Here is a 16,886-nt window from a genome sequence, read left to right as displayed (position 1 = left end):
AGGAATACCATCCCCAAAAGCTATCTTAATCTTGGTTTTGGTACCTAGTGTCTTTGCCCCTCCATAACCATCAATTTCTACATACTGTCCACGAAATCTACGGGGGTTGCCTGCAAAAATGGTTACTTCTGATCCTGTGTCTACCAGAGCCATCACATGTTGTGGCCCTCCCCTCCAAAAAATGGTAAGGGGTACGTAAGGGTGTCGGTCCCCAGGTGTAATTGCTCTTACTGTACCCCTAGCTACTGGGGACCCGCCTACCAGTCAATTTGTCTCTGTTTTTTCGACCGGGGTTCTCCATTCCTTTCCTCCCCAATCTCTCTCATCATTAAATTCCCCCTTCTGCCACTGTGCTAGCTCCTCATCAGTAGGGATGTCAGGATATAATTGATTCCATCCTACCCTCCCTTCAGTGGTACTCCTGGTTGGACTTTTCGTAGGGGTTTTCTTTTTACTTTCAGAACTTGAACCTTTTTCTTTTTGTTTTTGCTTCCACTTTTTATATAATTCTTCAGTAGCTATCTCATCTATTTCCACAGCTTCAATCCCCCACCTTAACAGATCTAGAAACATTTGCTTTCTTGTAACTTTTTCTCCAGATTTATCTTTCGATTTCTCCACATTTGCCTTTCTAGCTCTTCTCTGTTCTTTTTCTTCCACTAATTCTGCCATTTGATTTAGAGTGGCTATTAAATCCCATATCTGCTGACCTACACAGCCTGCCAGGGCAGCCATCAGCTGCCCTTTCCACCACTGTGGTGCGTTTTTGATTAATTTGCTCCTCATATTGCTAGTCATAATTTGTGCATCTGGCCCTTTTGGAAGCACTAATGTCCCATTCCTCAATTCCAGTGAGTAAATGGTAGCCAACATAGCCATTTCTCTTAACTGCTGTATTGCCTCTGCTATTGTTTTCCAAGGCTTATGTTCATCAGCTACTGCTGTAGCATTAGGCCAAGTAGCGCGGAAAGCCGTGGCTAACCACACCACCAGTGTATTTACCTGGGGATCATCATGATTCACATTGTTTACTATTTGCTTTAAACGTGGGTGAAACACCAAACATGCACATTGGTGCATCTCTTCAGCATTTAGAGACACCGCTTCTCCCCCTGTGTCCCAAACCCAAAGAAACCATGCTAAAACAGTTTCCCCTGGCCTTTGCTTATAGATTTGGATTATATTCAATAATTCAGCTTGATTATAACTCCACACCTCAACCCATTGTTGTGGAGCTGCCCCCCCAGTATACTGTCCCTTTTTCTCAATAACTGGGCGAGCCTCCACTGACGGAGAATTTACTATTTCAAAATCACTATCACCCTCATCTGTCGAGGGGAGATCACCTTCCCACTCCTCAGGATCAAACTCTGCCTTACACAGCAAAGCACGAATCCGAGGCCTTGAGGGCGGATGGCGTAGTTTTCTCCCGTTTCGTTGTCTACGCTGTTGAATTATTCGAGTAGCTAGAGTCACTGAATTAGATTTCCAGTGTTCAGCTTCGTCCCCTACTTTAACAAGTGCCATGTTTGCCTTCTCCAAGACATCTCTATCCAATCTATGTGTATGCGTATGTTCTTTACATTTCTCTTCTAATTCTAAAACTTTTTCTTTTAGTTTCTCTACATCTCTGTCTAATTCCTGAATTGCTTCAAAGAACAGCCATCCGGCTGCTCCCACCCCTTCCTTCACCTTTTTCCCCTTATCATCCAATTTTAGCTCCGATAAAGCTCTAGCTAGACTATCAGGGTCTGCCTTAGATCTTTCCTGCAAGGGTTTTGGGGAAGGAGGAGGTGAAACTTGACTCAATACCTTAGCAAGAGGATCCCACTTCCCAAATAATGCTGTCAATGTAGTATCAACACCCAACTTATTTGGGGTGCCTAATGCAGCATCCTTCTTACCTATGCCTAGATGTTTTAAAGGAAAAAACATTGGTTGTTGTGACATTTCCACTGTAAACCCCAGATCCTGCCGACTACGCCAAGTGTTCTTGTCCGTTACTTCAAAATCTGAGGTTAATACAGGAGTAGAAATTACACAAGACACCAAGGCTCAAACTTAACAATTTATTAAGCAAAACTTTTCTAAATAAACAGTAAAGCTAATACTAAATAAACAGAAAAACTAATAGATCATGTACTTACAAGCATATGCATAAACAAAATCATCTTTGCCACTGATAGGGAAACTTCAAATCCTATCCAGTGCAGCTATCTGTTCAGTCAAGGCAAGGCCGACACTGGCGAAATGTCTCTAAGCTCAGTTCAGGCTGGTGCTGTGATCAAATCCGGATGCTGATGATGATTTTCATCTGAGCCTTTGAGCTTTTATAGTCTTCATGAGTTGATGGAATATTGTAGAAAGATCTGACATTACAGGCTCATAAACAAGCCTCGTAATGTCTGGTCTTGTGCCCTACTTCCCTTTTTCAAAGAACAGTTAGCTCACAACCTTGTGATATAGTTCCTCTTTGAAATCCCCACATTCTGGTAAACATCTTTTAAGCTGATAAACAACTTATAGGTTAACAAAAGTTCAGTAATACCAGTAATCAGTGAGCAAGGCCTGCTCTTAAGCATATTGTATTGTTACAATATTAGCAGCATATAGTGAGGTAGTGGCATATCAAGAGCTAGCAATAATCAATCTAACAATAATTAAACATACACAGGGATATGTGGCTCGAGGCATAGCAAAAACTGGTAGACTGTGTGGATCCATCACAGAAGTGTAGGATATATTACAGATTTACTATTTGATAACAAAGGAAACAGTTTATATATATATATATATATATATATATATACAGTTCGTAAAAGTGAAATTCCTTCCTGCTTTGCCGCTCATCATATTTCCCTTTCGACTTTTTGGTGACTTACATATTAGCCTTGCTCCCAAAGGCAAGTGCCATACCTGCCTGTAATAAAGATAAGTGGGCAAACATTCCTGACATCAAAACTATGCTAGTCAGTGACAGAAGTATAGAAAATTAAACATATTTACCTCATTCATGCTTTCATCTCTGCCATATTGAAATTCTACATTTCAGAGATGTGACTGAATCCAACTAATACTGATACTGAATCAATACTATTTGCTGCACCCCTGTAAGAGCTGGCAGATATCACAAAGATACTAGTGGAGGGTCTGTGTATCATGGTATAAGATGCACCCACCCTAGGGAACTCAACCTAGTATATGACAGCAACAGGACTGGCTGGAGACACAGATATGTCTCACAGAGGTTACCTCTCTGCTGGAACAAACTTCCAATTCAGGTGAAATGGAGTCCTTTGCTGACCCTATTTAAGTGTAATTTGTATTCCACTGATGAAGGCTGTTAAGCCGAAACCAGTAAGGAGAATTAATACTTGATTTGCCTACTTTATGGCTAGATTTTGTGCTTTTTTGCCTTTAACACCTGAGTGCTGGCCATTTGTGTGTGAGTGCATGGGAAACCACAAATGCTGAAGTCTTTTCTTGGAATGTCTTGTTCTTTTTAGCCATCCCCTTTACTCAGAGGATTTTGTAACTTTAGATCTTACATGAAGGAAACGTTATTTCATCTTTTACTAGCAGTGAATGTGCAACTAGTCCTTCCTTTCAAATATGGTGACATACAGGTCATTCAGCCACATTCATCTTACTGTTTTCTTTTCATGGACAGATACTAAGGCAGGGAGAGAACCTTTACACATCATATGTGCACTCTTAGGTCAAATTCTATTCGAAAAGGCTGTATGAATTCATTAAGATAGTGCAAATTTCTCTTTAATTTGAGTATAGAGAGGCGTGTAATGAACAAGTAAAGCTATTGCAAGCAGAGTGCCAATCATACAGCATTTTTTTCATGAGGCATTGAAATTTCAGTTGGTAAAACTTGCTGTTAATGGCTACTCCACTAGGTTCATGTTTGCTTTTGAGTGTTTACTTGAAAATGTTGTGGAGACTTTGTCATACAGATACTTTGTCATTGGTTCACACCTTTCACAGATATTACTGCTTATGCCATGACATGATGACTTATGCCCCTTCTTCTGGCTTCTCAGTATTACAGGACTTGGTCTTCAATCTTTGGTCATTATCTGGCTGCCTCTCAAGAGGATTATTGTGAATGCTTGTGGTTCTTTACAACAATTGGATGCTGCAGAGAAATCCATCTGTTGTGTATGAGCAATATGCACACTGCTTGTAATAGGATCTGTGAGGGAGCCCCATCTAGTAGGTGCTTGCTAACTTTCTGTGGTCTTCCTGTGTCAGCATGACCCCTAGGTAAAGTAGCTGTTGAGGTAATGTCTGTATATCGAGCAAATATATATTTTGCAACTCTGCATATAACATTTTCTTTTACCAATGTTTCAAGGTGTGTTCACTCTGTGGACCTTTGTGGACAAGGTATGAACTGAATAGTGCATGGGCTAGACATGCAGCCCAGCTTACAGTGTAATATCATGGCATGCATTAGTGGGAGTTGTGTATACCTCAAAGCAAGAGGCGAGGGAAAAGAAAGGAGCCTAGATGAGTAGGGTGAAAGGTAATTCCAAACAGTTATTCACTGCAGAGACTACTTAATAAAGCACTAATATATTTATATATATAAACTCTAAACATGCTGCTCTGTATATACAGCTGCAAGGAACTGCCATGGAATTAATTTCTGCCAACAACTTCACACCATAGCAGACTGCAACAAGCGCACTATTGTGCAAAAATATTTGTCTTTTTTGAATAGATTCTTTCTTCTACTTTCATGGCCTGCTAGATCCAACTTTCTGCTCTATAGATACTCTAGTGTAATTTTAACCTGCTACAAATGCAAAAGTTATTAATGAAAATACAAAAGAATGAAGGAAAAGAGGAAAACGTATCAGTAAATCGAATGCATAAACACAAATGCATCCACAGATATCCACACAAAACATACACTGCAAATTCACACATATACATACTCACACACACACACATCTATCTATATATATATATATATATATATATATATATATATACACACACACACACACACACACACACACACACACACACACACACACATACACACATATATATATATATATATATATATATATATATATATATATATATATGCATATGCATACACATACATTTATGCATGTTTCTTTGATAGCCCAGATAGTAGGCTGATCTTCTAACACTCTTTTTCAGCCATGATCCAGGCCAGTATCTAAAATATAGTTGAAAATAAGAGCAAGAATGTAAAAATTGATATATATATATATATATATATATATATATATATATATATATATATATATTATATATATATATATATATATATATATATATATATATATATAAAACATGTATGTTTTATGAATTTTGACATCAACAACACCTAAAGCTTGATTGCCTGATAGTCATTGGTCATTTAGTAGTCATATACACATAGTATTAGTTGCACTCTAGGTTAAATACGTATTTTTGGCCATGTGAAAAGGTATTTATAGAGTATGCCTGACATAAATGTGAAACACTGATTGAATATGCAAATTAGCATGCAAAATTAGCATTGCCTGTGATGCATTTCTGAGCACTCTACAGAGACTGATGTCTAAACATCTCAAAGGACAACATCACACTATGATATAGTAAGAAATATCTTCATCACAAATTGTAAAATTTGCAAAATAAACTTCAGATTGAAATATATATTTAACCTACACTGTTTTCTCCATTTCTTGCCAGGAACCACTGTCTTCAAGTTCATTTGACAGTAGGTCAGTAATAAGTCTACAATATTACATTAAAATGTAGCATCTGTAGTCAGTTGCTGTTGTAACTTATTCACAAATGTTTGCAGATTGTGGACATTTCTTATGTGAGGCAATAGTTTAATTCATATGATAGGATCTGGTCTAAAAATTGCAGGATCTGACATATATGGTTTATTGACTGTCCTGGACACCAAAGCTACTCCATCCTCTAAAGATTCTTGTGAATAAAACATGTTTTTTTTTCCAGCTTCAGGATGTTAGTGGATTAGTTTAAATAGCACGGTACAAAGAAGCTTATCTGCTATCTGTCTCATGTATCATCATCATCATCATATCATCATAGGAGGTTACTAGGCTAATGGCCCTGGAGCCCTTACAAGCCTAGCCAAGAGTTTATCCCCAAATTATAAACCTCAGTCAGCACCTGTCACCCCTGCCAATGAGGACAAAGGTGGAACCCCTGGGACACATTTGTGGTTTCCTATCCATTCATCAAGGTTGGACTTGGAGGGTCAGTGAGAGGCAGCCTCTGGGAGATAAACTTGTCTTTCCTGGAGGTTATGTTGATGTTGCATATTAGATTTAGGCCTTTTGAGTAGGTAATGAACACGGAGTTAGACTTACAGGTATGGAGCATCTGTAGTAGGGCAGGGTCTGATATTGCCTTGTAGGCGAGAGACGGATCACCTCTGAGCAATCTATATGATAATGAGTAGAGTGATAGTGATCTGAGCCTGTACAAATAGGGCAGGTGTTGGGGGCCATGGATTCTCTTTATAAGGTATTTCTGTGGCCTTTCTAGTTGGTGCAGTGTTTGGAGAGGTACATACCAAACAGGGTGTTGTACTCAATTATAGATCTAATGAGGGAAGAGTACAGAGATGTAACAACCTTCTTTTTTCTGGATGGAATCCCTTTACTTATGAGATGAACCAAGTAAAAGGCTTTTCTTACCACAGCTGATACAAGATGGTCAAAAATGAGATCGTTGTCAACCTGAGTTCCAAGGTCTCTCATCACAGGTTTTGTGCTTAATGGGTTGCCATGGATGTGGTAATCAACAGAGGCTGTGTTTTTGCCTAATGGTATGATGATACATTTTTTGCGTTTAACTTAAGGTCATTTGTTGCTGTGAGACCCTCTTGCAGTATGTTAACATCATTTGGGGAGTCAGTGACAGTACCCAACTTAGTCATCTTCAGACTTGGTCAGCCACAGGACCTTTGTCTTTGCCTGGACCTCTGAGAAGTAGATGCCAAAGAGTAGGGGTCCCAGGACAGATCCTGGGGAGCATCACTAGTGACGAGTCTGCTTTTGGAGGTGGTGGCTCCTGTTTTGACCTTGTGGGTCCTGTCGGTGAGCAAGTTGGCCACCCACCTGATGAGATAGGGATTTACACCAAGTTGTGTTAGCTTTTCAATGATGCCCGAGTGGGGGATTGTGTCAAAGACCTTGGCCAAGTCAAGGTAAGCTGTATGTACTGACTTTCCTTCATTCAGGACCTTGGTGACAGTTTGAAAGAAGTCAACCAGGTTCAGCAGGCAAGCTTTTCCCCTGATAAATCCGAATAGGGTGGTGTCAAGTGCTTGGAGATTGCCTATGTCCTTATTTATGAGAGCCATAATAATACGCTCCGTGGCTTTACAGATCGGACTTATCAAGCTAATGGGGCGATAGTTTCCCAGGTCAGTAGTGGTACCACTTTTGTGCAAGGGGATGACCATGGCAGTTCTCCACTTTGCTGGAATGAAGCCTGTAACTGGGCTGTGGTTGAATGGGGTGCTCAATGGCAAAGCTAGTTCATGCTGGAGATGGTGCAGCCTGGGATACTATCTGGTCCCATGGAAGCTGTGTTCTTTGCCTTCGATAGGACATTTAACACTTGATCTATGGAGATTTGAGGTGCAGGACAAGTATTGGGGATGTTGAAAGGGTCTTTTGGGGGTTGAAGTTATCAGCTAGCAGGTTGTCTAAGTCAACAGAATCAGTGTAAGTGGTACCACTAAGTACTAATTTGGAATAAACGTGGGCTTTGCCATGGAAATTCCTGAGGTAACTGAAGAAGACTTTGTGGTTTCCCTTTGTTTTGAAGGCTAGTTTCAATTCATAATTGGCTTTGGAGGTTTTCACTAGTGATCTAACTTGCTTGTTGAGGCTGAGGAGGGAGTTTTTCCAGTTTGGAATGTGTTCCCTTTTACCCTTGGACAATAGTTTCTTCCTCTTATTGTAAAGCCTGTTGATAGAGGATGTACACCGGACTTGTTTGTGTTTCCTTGAGGAGCAGGTTTTAGTTCTGTTGGTTATGGATGAGTCCCTGCAGTTGTACAGGTTTTTGTATACTGCATTGGTGTACTGTTCAGCATAGTTGTTTGCATCCCCTGAGGGGATGGTGGTGTGAAGCTACTGATAACCTCCCTAGGAGATTGTAGTCAGCTTTGATAATATTTTTAGCCTGGTTATGGCTGGGGGGGTTGGGTGGGATAGAATCTTTGAGACCGATGATCTGACCTCAGCAGGGATGACTATACTATGGGAGTGGTGCAGCGGTCACCCATGTTGGTGAGAACCAAGTCCAGAATGTTATCTCCCCTTATGGGGGATGAGACAAGACTGGTCTAGTGTGTTAAAATTGATGAAGTCAAGGAATCATTGGGTGAGTGCATTAGTGCAGGAATAGTTCACCCAGTCTATGGTGGGATACTTGAAGTTACCACGGATTTGGGTGTTAGGGTGTACCTTGATGGAGTCAAGTAGGTCCAGGTAGGGAGGAGTCATGGAGGGGGGTCTATAGCTGGCTATAACTTGGATAGGTGTCTTGCCATCTGTCAGTTGCACCTGGAGTAATTCCAATGTGTCATGCTGGCAAACCAGTCTGGAGGTGTGCCTGTATATAAGATATAGAGACTCCACTAGTCTTAATCTTTCCAACCTCGTTTTGAGGTCAGACAGTGTGGAATGAGGTATGCCTGGTAAGGCATGGGGTGTTCTCCGCAGCCCTGGAGCAAGTTTCCATGACTGCACAGACATCACCATGTTCCAGTGTGAGGACAGTCTCCATTAAGTGTATATTCAGATTTAAGGCTCCTAGTGTTAAGCAGCATGACCTTCAGTTTGGTTTTTGACAGATCTTTTATTTTGGAAGATTTGTCTTTGGGACATAGTCTAAAAGAGGCACAATGGGGGAGGCAAGAGCCTTGGCCAGGATCTGGATCCCCAGGGATGACAGATGGAGACCATATCTGGCAAAGCATCAAGGCCTATCAACCATGTCATCCCAGGCAGACAGATACTGGATCCCAAGACATCATAAACTAAGCCAGTTGTTGAAGTTAATTATTTTTTGTTGGTATTGTGGTATCATTCTTGGTGAAGGTAGAATGCTGCTTAGAACTAGGGTCATACTTGCTTGGGACACACACTCTGAGAGCTCAGTCAAGTCTCTCTTCATATAGCCGAAAAAAACACAAAATAAACTATGGAAATAGAAAAAAAAACAGCTTCAGAAAGCAACCAGTAGTTTTAAAGTGCATAAAGCGCCCCTCGCCCAACAAAATCAAACTTCTCCAGATGCAAACATCCAAGGTACAAGTTTCAGTTAAACAAAATACCAGGAAGTGCCCGAGCCCACCAGCCCACACGCTGCGACGACACCAGCAACAACAGTCAATCCTTCCTGTTCCACACACCATGAAAAAATACTGTTCAAAACCAAAACAATGCTGACAACCATGAACAAGGAAGACCGAATCCATGGTTCAAAAACAAAGCATGCCGATGGGCACACTCCAAACAATAAAAACAAACAGATACATGAAATAATGTTACCCACAAAGAATCACTATTACACTGCTGAAATTCCACACCGCAAACTGTTCTCACTATAACATTTCATACTGGCTCACAGCCATCGCCCAGCCCAGAAAAACAGGCCATCTGGCAGCTCAAGAAACAAACCCAGGCACCATCAACAGCGACCAAAACTACCATGCAAGAAATCAACCCAATGCCAGTACACAACTTCAACCAGCTACGACGACCATACCACCAAATCCACAGCACTCACACTGTGCCATGCCACTCACCCAACTCCAAAACATGGCACCCATTACACAAAAATAATATAAATCGTTCACCTCAAATGTGTTTCCCACCTCAACAAACTACAAAAGTTGCAGGATTCACACCCAAACACTCCGGGAAACCCCACCAACTGCGGTCCACCAGACTCCAAGAGGCTCCTGATGCCACACCCTCTCCCACATATAATCTTGGATGAAGTACCCAAACCACTGAGCAAGGCCGGGTTGCATCCAAACCACTCTCAGCCCCCTCAAACCAAACTCTGTACAAGATGGCCATCCACACCACAAGTCGCAACCAGGCTCAAGATGAAATCATCCCCTGCAACTGGACCATCCACACCAGAGTCCAACCTGCACTTTTCTTTAGATATTGATGCTGGTACCCTTCCCGAACTCAAAACCGGGGTGCAAAAGCCCATCCCCCCTCCCACTCCAAACCTCCTTCGTGAGTCCAATAGATCACCAGGGCAGTCTTGAGCCAAAAACATGCTCCCCAGCAACTCACAATCCAACTCAAAGTCTCCATCCAAAGTGACACCTCCAGCCGCCCCCACCAGCTGGCCCTCAACGACCGAACATCCCCGATGGCAAGGGTGGAAACCGGAAGAATGGAGAAATGAGCTAGAACAAGCACCTTTCCTGAAAACTCCTGACAAGCACCGGTCCCTCTCCCTAACTTCTCCAAGATCAACATCCAAGTATGCCACCTCACCACCACCAAAGGTGTGAGTGAACCTCAGGAAGGATGTGGCACCAACAAAGCAACCCACCAATCCACCAGCTTCCACAAAATCCCCCCTCAGCACAATAAAAATGTCATCCAAGAACCGAGTACAAAACAAAATCAGGTTCATGCATATTGGTCTGTCCTGCTCCATACAGAGATAAGCATTGATACTGTCTGTTAGGAAACAGTTGACTGAGCCTATATATGTGCTGCACAACAACCTGCAGGCCATTTTTTTTTCTTTCCAAAGAAGTGCTAATAGACTAACTGGGACCCATATTCATGCTACAGTATTATTTCCACTTTACTAGTGGCTGTTCAAGCTTTTAGTGCTAGAAACCTGCAGTGGAAAGAAATGAAACTATTTAGCTGGGCCCTAACTATGTTAGCACATATATCCATAATTACAGAAGGGTCTAGGCAGACACCCAGGTATATAAAAAAGTAAACAATATCCAATGGATGACTAAATGTGTTAGTGTATGCCAATCAACACTTATCTGCATTTGTCTAAGTGGTTTTCATCTTTCCCATATTAATAATGGTCTGTGTTGAATTGTGAGATTAGTCATTTTAAAATGAATGGTATTACTAACTGTGAATATGAAAACAGTTTGATTGCTGTTTCTAAGATTAACAGCAGAGCAAGAGACATTTTGTTGAAAGTTCCTGTTACACATTCTGCACTGTTGTGCCACCTTCATGTTGGTTTATATAGTTGGGGGGCCACATGGGAGATGCAGGGGGGACTTGCCCCTATGCAAAAAAAGAGCTTTTATTGCTGTTTGCTAAAAATAACTTTCTGAAAATATTTTTCACAATATTGGCTTTTCAAGGAAACTTTATACAATAAATAATCACGAAACCCACAACCTACAGTGTGGCAATGTTGTCCTAGTTTATGACTATATCATTACCATACAGAATGGGCTTAATGCTAGGCCAATAATGATGCATGGAGATAAGAAAAGGGTGAAACAACTTAGGTCCTGAACACATTTATTAGTAGCTTGTTTTATCAGATGGGGGATCAAAGATGTAGATTTTCAGTTACAGACCATACGTCTTGAAAGAAAGATAGCTGGAAAACCAGGAATTATATCATTCACTGTAGCCTTGTCTAAAGATGGCAAACTATAGCACAAGTCATTGTTGAAACATAACCCCAAGTAAGCTGTTTTCTTTTCCATTTTGATCAGTAATATATCTATGAAATGTCAGGGACTCTTTGATCCCACAGCTGACACCATTATGAATATACTAGTAAGGTATAAACATTCAATTAACAGGTCTAGGGATTATTAAAGTATTGCATTTTCCAATTGCTCAAACAGAGTGCAGAATATTGATACAGACTGCAGTCCACAGAGGAAGGAACATAGACCATGGGTATAAGGCACAAAGACAACACATTCCTGCATTCATGGACATAAACACACACACACACACACACACACACACACACACACACACACACACACACACACACACACACACACACACACACACACACACACACACACACACACACACATGTATATGCACATACACTTTCTAAAAGCAGAAACACAAAAACAATATGAAGCATCTAAGAAGCCAGGTGAATGACACATGATATAATGTTAATAAGATATATAAAACTAGATGAAAAGTTCACCATTTAAAATTAAATCAGATTACTTGTTTATATCAAATCCCAGCTGAGTACTCAAAAACACCTGATATAATCACAAAAATTATCACCTTCTGCCAGGAAACACTGGCATATGCCTTAGATTTTGCAATCACACAATTAATTTATTTCACTTCATTTCTCCTTTTGGCAGCTAAAGGAAAATTGCAAGTACAATTTAGCCTTGAAGAAATCTTACAGATTATAATATATTTTACAGAAATATATAAACAGTAAAATGTGGAATTTTAAAATATGTCTTATGTTTTGTTTTAGGATTAATAAAAGCAGCCTTCAAAAACACAGATCACTTCATATGTCTGATCCCTGACCAGTTACTGAAGGTACATTTTATGCCACAATGTCAACAGCAGCACACAGGACTGAATCCAGAAGAGGTGACCTAGAACCTGCCTTAATACATGGTGCTGGCTGGGGGCCCCATAAACATGAAAAAAAAAGAATGATCACAGCCATGGTCTCGAAACCCGTATTACCTGGGTCCAGTTGTCTCTTTGATATGCAAAAACAGTTCCTGGAAGTGCTTCTCATTATGTGATTGTAGAGACAATAAAACAGAGATTTTCTGTGATCATACTCCAAAAGAAATGGAGTGAAAAATGAGCTAGGGCAGTATTGAACCTCTTCACTTTCATTTAAGTTACACTTAAGTTTTTGACTTTACTGCTGCTGATTTGTTCTGCTGATTTGTAAGTGCTATAAGTCTGCCATAGAAAGCTACTGATTTAAGTCTGTCTGTCAGTCTGCCCCATTTGTTATTTGTATAAAGCATGTCACTACTGATTTTGGTCTGCTGGTTTATGTCATCATTTTCTCAACTATTTAAATCTGCCTGTCACTATTCAAGTTACCTGACTACCCCTCATTTCACTGCCACTGGTTTTGTGCTCTGCTGCTGATTTGTAGGTACTGCCATTACAAAGCCAATGATTTAAGTCTGCCTCCATGAATGTATAGAACTTCAGATACAGCACTTCAGATGGGAACATACAAGTGCTTTGTGTGTGTGTGTGTGTGTGTGTGTGTGTGTGTGGGTGTGTGGGTGTGTGTGTACAAATGTGTGAAACATCAACCAGTATCAGATAACAATTTGCCACTGAGGTGCATAGCAATATGTTTCTAGTGCATTGCAGCAATATGGCAATCTTTCAGTTAGCAATTTGCCATTTGCCAGAGAGATATATTGCACCTAAAATATTTTTCCTGACTGGTTGTAGTCAGTAATGCAGATTATTTTTTGTTTCATATTTATATATACCAATTCCTTTTTTAAACCTGCTTGCTAGACCATGTATCACTTTATGACCACTGTCCAGTTAAGTGACTTGCTCAGAATCAAACAATTGGCAACCGGAGGTGAGAGTCAAGCCTTTTAATGCTGACTCCTACAAACATCTTATTAAGATCTCAGGGTATTGATGTTCTGCATTAACTGTCAGACTTTTGTTAACTTAATTTAATTTTCTGATAAGTCGCTGGGAATTGCAGTCAGTCAGTAAAAACAGTCATTGGAATTGTACAGACTTTTTATTGTTCAGAACATGCATGTCCATGCAACACCTGCTGTTCTGTTAAACCTTTTAAAAGTGAATGAAAGTGGTCTGGCACTTCAACCTGTTAACAAATTGCTTCCTGTAATCAAAAGTACAGAATTTGAGTCGTTCTACCTTCATTTGCCTACTGAGTGACTTTGACCATGTCATTTAACTAGATTGTGCTCCTGTGTCACCTATGAAGAGGAACACTTTGTCTCGTGGGTTTACCTAGTTAAAAATAGATTAAATAAAACAGTATTTAAAATGTGTCACCTCATTGTATTCAGCTTTGTCCAGATGTTTTGAGCAAAGGTGTTGAGAGGTAGTTTGATCTTTCCATTGTAAAATATGTGACTTTCTGGCAAGTTATTGTGGATTGCAATCACTAAATAATGACAGGCATTAGAGCTTAAAACTTTTGACCCTATAGAAAATGCTTATTACAGCAAAGCTTGTTAATCCAGCAACTTTCTAAGTATATAACAGACATATTTAAAATCTTTCCTGATGCTGGATCTTTGTCTGAAGCTAAGACGTTGAGAAGGAGTAGTGAAGTTGCATTGGGTTGCACTATATGGTCCTGACAACAATGAGCTGAGATAATTTTCTGGGCCATTGATGTCAAGCAGATAGCAGAAATGTACAGTCATACAAATGGCTATAATTGGTGTGTGCATGTGTGTGTGTGTGTGTGTGTGTGTGTGTGTGTGTGTGTGTGTGTGTGTGTGTGTGTGTGTGTGTGTGTGTGTGTGTGTGTGTGCACTCGTGCACAGAAGCCATAGTTCTCAAATCTCCCTGATTTTTTCCTCATATTTGTGGTCTGTTCCTCATAAAATCTGTTGCGTACTGTAGTCACATAGAAATGACAAACATAAGTTTCAGACTTCATAACCTTTCAAAATGCTTGCTAACACAAAAACTGTTGTACTAGACAGTCTAAGTAAATAAGATCAATATATAAAATCTGTTCCTGATTTGGGGTCTTTGTGCTTGATTCTTGAACTATGATGTTGGGACGACATGGGAGATGAGTCAGTGCCACGGTATGGTTTTCATACCAGCAAGCTGAAGTAAACTTCTAGGTCATTATTTATGTATTTGTTCATTTATTTAATTGCAAGCAAACTGGGGGCATGCACTATCATACTAGGGGTTTATAATTAATGATTTTGTGTGTGTGTGTGTGTGTGTGTGTGTGTGTGTGTGTGTGTGTGTGTGTGTGTGTGTGTGTGTGTGTGTGTGTTTATAAACACTTGGTTCCTGCATACCATGCTAGCATGGTATAAAACTTGCTACCTGAGAGTCAGAGAGTTATAGAACAACAGCAGAGAGGGCTATCTGACTCTGCAGGACGAATGTTTAGTAAGAAGAAATTGATGAGATAAGGTGTCAAATGCTTTTGATAAATATACAAATAGCAAAGATACCCAGTTGTCATCATTCCTGTGCTGGTTTATGTTATTGGTGAACTTAAGAACAGCAGTGATAATACACTGGTAAGGTTTAAAACCATGTTGGGGTTTGCAGAAAAGGTTGTGAGTAGGCGCATTTTTCTAGTATGTTAGACAAAGTGGCCAGGGTGGTAATATGTCTATATTTGGAAAAGTATGTTGATGTGACATCTTTGTATAGTGGTATTATACAGACTTTATTCAGATGGATGAGACAGATCTCTCAGGTATGGATCAGTTTACTAATATTGACACAGGGAATGACAGAGCATCAGCTGATATTTTTAGGGGATTTTGTTAGAAGATGGTCAGCAGCTAAAGAGGTTGTTTTTGGCTTCAGCAGATGTTTTCTTAAAGTAGAAGTGGAGGCTGAGCAAAAAAAAAATGAAAGTGACTAGTTAGTACAGATAGAAGAGGGGGTGAACTATTATTAGTGTTATTATTATTATCATTAATAAGATATAATACTGTTTGTATAAGTAAGAGTTGAAATGAAATGGTGTTGAGTCAGCGGTGTTAGACACAGAAGGAGAGGGTGAGGTGGGAACTGGAAATACGGTAGGGAGTGATGCGAAGACAAGCAACACAAGGCTGATTGTGGTTGGGTTTACCTAATCTGGGAGGTCCTTTACTTTAGAAAACAATTAGTTTATAGCTTCTGCTAAGCCAATAGCATGGAAGACATGTTTTCTTTCATTAACTCTAAGCAGAGACCATGGAGCAATGGGGAGGAAGTAACTGGTTTAGAAAGTGTAATCTCATGGTCACATGAACGGACAGTGACCGATTAGGTTAGCAGTCCTTAGAGACTCAGGACTAGTCCCTTGGGAGGGGTGTCACAGCCACTGTCTAGCATAGACCTTGAAATATCTGACTACTTTACCTTAATACAAAGCTGGGCTCTTCATGTTAAACTTGTTAATATTGCACAATAGAATTAATCCAACACAGGAAAAATTAATTTACATGGTTAAAGATAAGTCTAACACAGAACAGAAATCCAACAATAAAATAATAAAGAGACAAACCACCAAAGCTAAAAGCAAAATAATTTATTGTAACCAGGTAAGCACTTTCACACATAATGCGCTTCTTCAGACCATACAAAACTCAACAATATATATAGTACAACAATTAGAAACAATTCATAACCAATCAAACAATTACTCTGATGATTAATGATGCAGCCTTCATCATCTTAGAATTGGCTTTAAAGGTATATTATCATCAAGCCATAACCCTATCTGCTAGTAACATTATAATCCATTTAATTTATCAGTTTCAGTTCAATTAGATATACTACCCCCTTTCAGAACTTTGTTAACCAATTGTAATACAATAAAACAGAGGCTATGAGATTCATATTCAGCAATATGCATAGCAAGAGCATTGCACACTTGTTGTCTGTGTATATCTCTCATGTATTCTAATACCCTTTCCTTAAGAGAGCGATTGGTTTTCCCAATGTAGAAATGTGCACAATTTCTACATGTCACTAAGTAAATTAAATCCCTACTTCTGTAATCAGCATAAGGTTTAGGGAGTTATTTCCTACCAGTAATAGGATGTATGAAACAATTTCTAGATGAAATATAATCACAGGCTCTAGAGTTACGACACAGGTGCCTATCTTATCTGATTC

At 39.8% G+C, this 16,886-nt stretch overlaps 1 long non-coding RNA gene across 1 annotated transcript in view; it reads left to right on the top strand.

Moving 5' to 3' along the window:
- The window catches only part of LOC122792755, a 305,447-nt gene extending 292,406 nt beyond the window's left edge, over positions 1–13,041 (top strand). Inside the window, exon 2 of the long non-coding RNA XR_006363426.1 lies at positions 12,514–13,041. This is a non-coding gene — a long non-coding RNA (uncharacterized LOC122792755). The remainder of the gene's footprint in view (positions 1–12,513) is intronic.
- Positions 13,042–16,886: the final 3,845 nt, after the last annotated feature.

The sequence above is a fragment of the Protopterus annectens genome, chromosome 1.part0 (assembly GCF_019279795.1).
Source record: "Protopterus annectens isolate FY-2018-M chromosome 1.part0, PAN1.0, whole genome shotgun sequence".
NCBI lineage: Eukaryota > Metazoa > Chordata > Ceratodontiformes > Protopteridae > Protopterus > Protopterus annectens.
The sequence above is the reverse complement of the archived record's forward strand: the minus strand, read 5'-3'. Positions and strand labels throughout refer to the sequence as shown.